Below are 8,932 nucleotides of genomic sequence, written 5' to 3'. Positions count from 1 at the left end.
TGGAAAATGAAGTCACCTGGGTCTTTGTTTTCTTTATGGGTAGTTTTTTGAAAACTAATTCAATCTCTACACTCGCTATAATTTTACTCAGATTGTCTATTTCTTCCTAAATTAGTTCAGGTAGTTTGTGTCTTTCGAGGAACTTGTCATTTCATCTAAGTTATCAATTTGTTAGCATACAATTGTTCACAATATTTCTTTTAATCATTTTTTATTTCTGTAAGATTGGTAATAATGTCCCCTCTTAATGTCTTGAGGCTCTTTTTTTCTTGGTCAAGCTAGCTAAACATTTGCCAATTTATGTTTACAATTGTTGTATCTTTCTGATGAATTGGCTTCTTTCCATTATAAAATGTCCCTTTTTATCTGTAGTAACATGTTCTATTTTAATATCTATTTTGTCTAACTTAGTATTTCCTATGGTTGCTATTTGCATGATCTATCATTTTTCTATCCTTTAACTTTCAATCCATTTGTGTCTTTGAATCTAAAGTGTATCTTCTGTAGACATGTCACTGGATCATGTCTTTCATTTGCTTGCTTTTAATCCAGTCTGACAATCTCTGCCTTTTGATTGGATTGTTTAACCTACTCACATTTAATATTATTGATATAGTTGAATATACATGTTTCATTGTACTTTTTATTTTCTGTATGTCTCATGTCTTTTTTTTGTTCCTCTATTCCTACTTTACTGATTTCTTTTTCACTAAGTGAATATTTTTTAATGTAACATGTTAATTCCTTTAATGATTTTTTACTATGTTTTTGAATTATTATTTAGTGGTTGCTCTAGAGTTACTATATACATATTAACTCATCAGAATCAGTTTCAGATTTAAACTAGCTTAATTACAGCAATACAGAGAAATACTACTCCTATATAGCTCATTCCTTTTCCTCCTTTTTGTAATATTTTTGTTATAGGTATTATAATTATTAATGTTCCAAAACCAACAGTACGTTGTTACAACTATTACTTTACCACCTATAATCACTTTATCAGCCCAATACATCTTTGCTCCCACTGCCTCCTTTGTGCTATTTTTGGCAAATATATTACAGATTTATTACATTTTTATATGTTATAGGTCTAACAAGACTGCACTAAGGCCAATTTACTTAGGCCAGTTGGGAGCCAGAGGATCTTTTCAACCTGGAAAGTGAGCAATCTAAGGGCAAGAGTGAGCTTGTTGTTGTTATCTATAGAGATTTGTAGCTTAGTAAATGTTTTGGCTACTTTACTATTGACCATCACTATTTCTCTTTCACCTAATGGAGAAATTGACCACTAACGTTGTAAGGCTGTAGTTTTCATTATGTATTATAAATGTGTGATTAATGGAAAGAGATAGCTCTATTGGCAAAGCTGTATGAGTTCAATATAGTCCCATGGCTAGTAATTTTCTGACCTGGCTCAGTCTCTTAAAACTCCAAGCATAGGGTAGAGAGCTGGCTTTGCCTGTCCTTTCTATGTAAGGTGAACCTCAGCATTTATGGAGATAAACTTCCAAACTCCCTATTTGATTCTTCTTCTGACTTTCCTTCTTGTCAGCCAGTGTGTTTTCTGTCATTTCCTTCTCCAGACTCATTGGATGACTTTCAATCCTATCTTTCTCTCTGCTGTGGTCTCTCCACAGATTCCTAGCTGTTTAAACACCCCCTTTGTTTTGCAGGGCTGCACAAATTACCTCATCTAATTATTGCACTTATAGACATCCCAAGGGCAGGAATACTTGCAAACAGTCATTAAAGACATGAGGTTTGGAGCTAGGAACAGGGCAAAAATTGGCAAATGAAGTATTATATCATGAGGCGTACTTTAGTATAAGATATCTAAAATGTAGCCTCTTACCTAATAGGTGAAGTTGTGATCTGGTCTTCCATGACTATCTGCCTTGATTCTAACAAAATATCACATCATCAATATTTGTACTCATTTTTACTAAAATAGGTTATATTTTATTATCTCAGAAGCATACTAGCTAATGGAACTCTGAAGTAACTTTCTTCTACTCTACAATCAAGCACTGAAATGTCTGGAAGGAAGTGAAACTATTAAATTCTGGTGGCATTCCCAGATGAAAGCGTCACAAATCCAAACACTGAGTGACTCAGTCCACCCACTTGTGTGGCTTTTATCTCTGGTCCTCAGCAGGTATCAGGTCTGTACCCCAGCGAGCAGGTTGCAGACTGCCCGGCCTACAGGCCTTCTGCCTAGGCTTTCTTAAAACTGCAGACCCACTTTGATTTTGTTTGTTTGTTTGTTTTTTGCGGTACGCGGGCCTCTCAACTGTTGTGGCCTCTCCCGCTGCGGAGCACAGGCTCTGGACGTGCAGGTTCAGCGGTCATGGCTCACGGGCCCAGCCGCTCCGCGGCACATGGGATCTTCCCGGACCGGGGCACAAACCCGTGTCCCCTACATCGGCAGGCGGACTCTCAACCACTGTGCCACCAGGGAAGCCCTGATTTTTATATCTTTTTATTGAACTGAAATCACCAATAGATGACAAAATGTCTATCTAACACTGGGCATTATTTCTGCCTGTAGCTCATCCTTTTATTTAGATTCAGCATCTTGGTTACTGATACATAGGTGAACACAAACTGGGATCTTGCTAGATTCCTTAAGACTTGTTTTAGTTCAGGCTGCATCAGCAGAATACCATGGACTGGGTGACTTACACAGCAAACATTAGTGGAAGTGCAGGAGTTCTGGAGTCTGGAAGGCTGAGATCAGGGTGCCAGCATGATTGGGTTCTTGGTGAAACTCCTCTTCCTAGTTTACAGATGGGCACCTTCTTGCTGTGTCCTCACATGATGGAGACTGAGAGCATTGGTCTCTTCAGTCTCTTATAAGGGTACCGATCCCATCATGGGGACTTCATTCTCATGACCTCCTCTAAACTTAATTACCTCCTAAAGCCTTCATCACATTCAAATATGATTGGGGATTAGGGCTTCAACATATGGATTTTGGGCAGACACAGACATTCATTCAATAACAGGACTTGATTATTGTTACTTGTTATTCTTCACTTCTCTGTTGTGGAGGAGCTGCCACTGTGCCTTGTTATTTTAATTATGCACATAAGCCCTGTACTATAAATATCTTCCATTCTATGGGTTGCCTTTTCACTCTATTAATGACATCATTCTGATTTTCCTTTGGTTCTTTGAATAGCTGGCTTCTGTAAATCTTGTGGGTCTCACCTCAGATATAAAGTCCTCAGCAAGATCTTCTTTAATCACATTCTTTAGAATTACATCAATGAAACATTTTAAGCAGAGGCACGTTGTGATCCGATTTACATTTTTAGAAGATCAATCATGCTGCTGTGTAGATGATAGATATGAGAGACCAGTTAACATGCTCTTGAGAAATTCCCGAGTACATCTTGGTTGCCCTCGGTTTAAGACGGTGGCAGCAGAGGGGAAAGTAGTAGATGAAGCCTGAGATATATTTAACAGTGAAATCTGGGATTTGGTGAATTGAATGTGAGAGACTGAGAGAGACAGTGGTAGCATGTTTGCCTCTCAGATTTCTGGCTTAAGTATTTGGGTGGATGAGTGCACCATTTAAAGCCAAATTCTTATCTTGCCCCTCCCTGTTCAACATTTTTCAATACTTCCCCAAACCCTTCAGGATAAAGTGTAAATATCTTAAATTAGTTTTCAAAATGTTTCAACAGTTACTTGTTCACATCTTATTCTCATCTCTGGTCACTCACCCACCAAGGTTCTTTCATTTATTCACTGCAAACGACTTGGTGTGCATATGCATTCTGGCCAGTTAGAAAACCTTGGTTTTCCTTACACTTCTTATGCTATTTCCCCCCATGCCTTTTCTTTTTGCCTAGACTATCCTTCATTCTTTGTTTAGCTAACTCTCTTTGAATTTAAAGGCTCAGATCAACTGTTCCCTCCTCTGGGAAGAAGATGTTTCCTGTATAGTTTAGGTAGTGGCATACATTGACATTCCACTCTATAATTGTAGGGTAATTACTGTTTTATTGGTTTGCTTTTCAATTAGCCTTCAAGTTTCATAAAGTCAGAAAATAGATTTGATTTGTACTTGTACCATTAGGACTTAGCATACAATAGGTGTTCAGTACACTATATAACTGAATAAATGACTAAATGGACAGATGAATAAATTATTCTTGATTCGAAGGATAGAGAAAGATTTCATGGAATAATTGCCTGGAATTTTGCCTTTGAATTAGACTCTTCACTCTTAAGCAGGGATAGGATTGAGACAGGCATAAATCCTGGCACAGATCAAGTACCAAGTATATGTGTCCTGAGTTCCTGAGTGAATAAATGGTAAGTGAGAAGGCAGGGATTCCGCGCAGACAGAAGAGTTGGGGTAGTAGTAACATGGTACTGGATGTGTTTGGCTAATTGTGAGGGGTCCACTTTTTTGGCTGACTCTCGGGGTGATTGAAGGGGATAGTGGAAACCCAGAGGGCCTCAAGTGGCAGGCGCAGCATTTTGGTTTGTGGTCTGTTAAGTGGAGGAGTTATGGCACTGTCGAAATTGCTGAAGTTGGGATTAACATATACACACTACCATGTATAAAATAGATAACCCACAAAGACCTATTGTATAGTATAGGGAACTCTACTCAATATATTTTTTGTTTGTTTTCTTATTTTATTAGAGTATAGTTGATGTACAATGTTGTGTTAGTTTCAGGTATACAGCAAAGTGATTCAGTTGTACGTCTACATACATTCATTCTTCTTCAGATTCTTTTCTCATATAGGTTATCACAGAATATTGAGTAGAGTTCCCTGTGTTATACAGTAGGTCCTTGTTGGTTGTCTATCTTATATATAGTAGTTTGTAATACTCAATATTTTGTAATAACCTATAAGGGAAGAGAATCTGAAGAATATAGATATATATATATATATAACTGAATTACAGTGCTATACACCTGAATCTAACACAATATTGGAAATCAATTATACTTCATTAAAAATTTTTATTGAAAAATTAAAACATAAAAAAGGAATGATATTACCAACACCAATAAATAATTGCTGTTTTTTATAAGACTTCATTTTCCTACTTGATAAGATTTGATGATAACAGAATACTAGAACAGTCATAGAAGCAAATGTTTACAGAGACAGGTTGGTGTATTCTCATTTGGCACCCTATGGAAGAAAATACTTAATGCCTTCTTTGTTCCTAAAGGGACACCTTACATTCTAAGTCAACTATTGAATTTAATATGTTAGAGGAGAAGAAGGAAAAGACAGAGAGGTGTAGTATGTGTAATCACTGGTCAGAATGAAGTGCTGGGGCTTCAGCTAGTTTGAAAATTGATTTGCCATGCTAACATGATTGCTGGCATTTTAAATTCTGTCCAGAGCATTGGAAAGCAGAATCATTGTACTTAACATAATAGATTGCTTCTAAGGGGTCTCTTAAATAATTCTAATAATCCTATATAACAGGTATATTTAATTCGTTTGCTGTCTTTATTGTTAAAATATTTGATTATTTGTGTTATACATCCTTGTATTTCAGATTATGCGATCTGGTGCTTTGAAGTCATTACTGGAAACCTGGCTCTAACTGAGCTGGCCGTATCCAGGAAGATGATCTAAATCCATCTTATTGTCGCTCTCTTCGAAGGGCTTGATTCTCCTATTCTGTGCCATTTGTAAATGACAGGCTCTCTTGCCTCCTCTTCTTTCCAAACTCATGTCCCATGACCTGCAAGAAACGTTTTGTTATTATTATTTGCAAGGAGAATGTTCAGGCTTCTACTTAGGAGACCTCGAACAAAAGAATAGAAAGCCTGAAGTGGTCTCAAATTCCTTCTGGGCACCAAGGCCTCCAGCCCATCATAGGTGCCCAATGATACTCTTTGCCTTTATGTGACATATGAGGACCTCACTCCAGGGTGGGGGCAGAACATTATACTTATTACAGAATCTAGTTCTATACCTCACTAAAAAAATAAGCAAGACAAAACAGTATTCAATTATTTTTGCTTTCTATTGGGACTATAGATTTTCCTTTTTAAGTGGATTCGAATATTCCTGACTTCAGAATCTGAGCCTATTATGCACTTTGTAATCTATTTATAATACCTAACATAGTGTTCTATTCTGAAATAAATGAATTCCTAAAGGAAGAAATAACTTCCTAAGGGAATATTACTTCCCTTAATTCACTCAGATTTTGCTCTTATCCAAATTATTTGTCACCAGACCCTGACTATAAAAAAAATCAGTGCTTAAAAAGCTTTACTAATTATAATACTGCATCATTTAAAGTCTTTTTTTTTTTTTTTTTTTTTTTTTTTTGGGGTACGCGGGCCTCTCACTGTTGGGGCCTCTCCCGTTGCGGAGCACAGGCTCCGGACGCGCAGGCTCAGCGGCCATGGCTCACGGGCCCAGCCGCTCCGCGGCACGTGGGATCCTCGCGGACCGGGGCACGAACCCGCATCCCCTGCATCGGCAGGTGGACTCTCAACCACTGCGCCACCAGGGAAGCCCTAAAGTCTATTTTAACTTCCTATACAGACAGCCTCATTAAGCACAATTATGTCCATGGGCTTATCTCTATAGAACAGGCAGAGACATTAATGCTAAAATAAAGCCCAATGAAGAAGTGGGTTTTTTATTTTTTTGACATAAGTTTTGTTGAGTTATATTAGGCAGAGCTTGAAGAGATGAACTGAAATAAGAGTAAGCAATTTCAAGGCATGTTGACTGCAATTGTTGGACAACTGAGTGGAGAGAAAACACTGGAATGCCTTATTACCATTCTCTCTCAACAGCCTAGTTGGACCCCAGGGAATATTTTTTCGGGGGGAGGGTGATTTAAAGGCAGTGATGAATGAGCAGGCTAGCTGGGATCAGATTGAGTAGGGCCAGTAAGGTTGGTACTAACTTGGGGGAATTGAGTGGTGACGATGAGGCTGAAAATGTAGGAAAGCATTTCTCCAAACACACCTGGCCATTGGTCCCAAAGAAAAATCAAGAGACTTTAAAAAAATTGCGGGTTACTAAACATTTCTTAGGAACTAACCCTGTCTGGAGGCTCATTACACCCCTCTAAGCCCATCAGTTATTATATATGTCATCTAAGCTATTCATTAACACAGGAAAAATGCACAGATGTTACATGAAGATGTATGTTTCTCCCAACCAGAGATTATATTATTTAAGATATGTTAGAACTATCTACAAGCTACTTTAATGAGATGGCTTTCTGAATGAAACAAGTTCAGTAAATCACTCAGCTTTTCTTCAGTCTTTTCCTCCTGCTTGTAAAATTTTAACCACGGCGGAGGTAGAAAATCTCTGGTCCCAAAAACAACACATTTCGTATCCACAGGTACAGGTAAATGGAAACTAAGCTCTTCAATGACAGCATTAGTCATTGTGATTTTTAAAAATTTGTTACAGAGTCAAATAACGTGGTAAGCGTCATAAAATGCTTCAGCGTTTTCCTGTGCTTGTGCATTTGCTCTAAGGACATAAAGAGGCAAATCTTAAAGCAATGTGTTCTGGTCAAGAAACAGCTGGCAATGGCAGCAACCTGATATGCAGCCATCAAGAACTGAAGGTTTATTTTTTTTATTTTTTTATTTTTTGCGGTACGTGGGCCTCTCACTGCTGTGGCCTCTCCCGTTGCGGAGCACAGGCTCCGGATGTGCAGGCTCAGCGGCCATGGCTCACGGGCCCAGCCGCTCCGCGGCATGTGGGATCTTCCTGGACCGGGGCACAAACCCGTGTCCCCTGCATCGGCAGGCGGACTCTCAACCACTGCGCCACCAGGGAAGCCCTGAAAGTTTATTTTGAATGAGAGGTGTTGTCCACCTGTGAGACTGAGTGATGGCAGCCGAGAATAAGTGCAAACAGAATCAATAGTGAGTCCAGGTATGAAGTTATTGGGAATCTATCTTGTGTTCCATCTTTTTCTGCTGCCGTGTTCACACTACATCCACAGACTGCAATTCTGTCTGTGGAGGAGGAAGAAAGTTCTTCAGTTTATTCTTATTCTTAATGACAACTTCTGAGCTGTCATGATTTGGAATTATAATGATAAAAATGGATCTTTCAGATAAAAGAAGCAATATATTCCAAAGTCGAATTATGTATTGGACAAGTAAGAATGCGTCATCATTAGTCTTTAATATGCTTTGCCTCTACAGTTTGCCATCAGTTTTTTATATTAGTTGTTCTCCCTTTTCTGTAGTTGTATGGCTTTGAGCCAAGTCATTTCATCCTTCCTGGTCCCTACCAAGGCTACAATTTTATTGCTATAGACCATAGGAACTGCTCAATTAATTATTTGCTGTTGAACAACCTAAAATTGCAACATTTTCTATTTGGATGCCACTTTAAGAATTTGCGTAGGGAGGGTGGGAGAGAGGGAGACACAAGAGGGAAGAGATATGGGTACATATGTATATGTATAACTGATTCAGTTTGTTATAAAGCAGAAACTAACACACCATTGTAAAGCAATTATACTCCAATAAAGATGTAAAAAAAAAAGAATTTGCAAATACTTTAGCATACATTATTTAATTAAACTTCACCGTGACACAAAGATAATATTGTCAAAAATATGTGTTTTTTTGTTTGTTTTTTGTTTTTGCAGTACGCGGGCCTCTCACTGCTGTGGCCTCTCCCGCTGCGGAGCACAGGCTCCGGACGCGCAGGCTCAGCGGCCATGGCTCACGGGCCCAGCCGCTCCGCGGCACGTGGGATCTTCCCGGACCAGGGCACGAACCCGTGTCCCCTGCATTGACAGGCGGACTCTCAACCACTGCGCCACCAGGGAAGCCCAAAAATATGTGTTTTTTAAGCCTCATTATTTTATAGTCATACTCCATGTATCATACACACATATCACAGACACAGAGAAAGACAGACACATACCTATGTAAGCAATATTC

This window comes from Tursiops truncatus, chromosome 14, assembly GCF_011762595.2.
Source record: "Tursiops truncatus isolate mTurTru1 chromosome 14, mTurTru1.mat.Y, whole genome shotgun sequence".
NCBI classification, from domain to species: Eukaryota; Metazoa; Chordata; class Mammalia; order Artiodactyla; family Delphinidae; genus Tursiops; species Tursiops truncatus.
Note: the sequence above shows the minus strand (reverse complement) of the source record.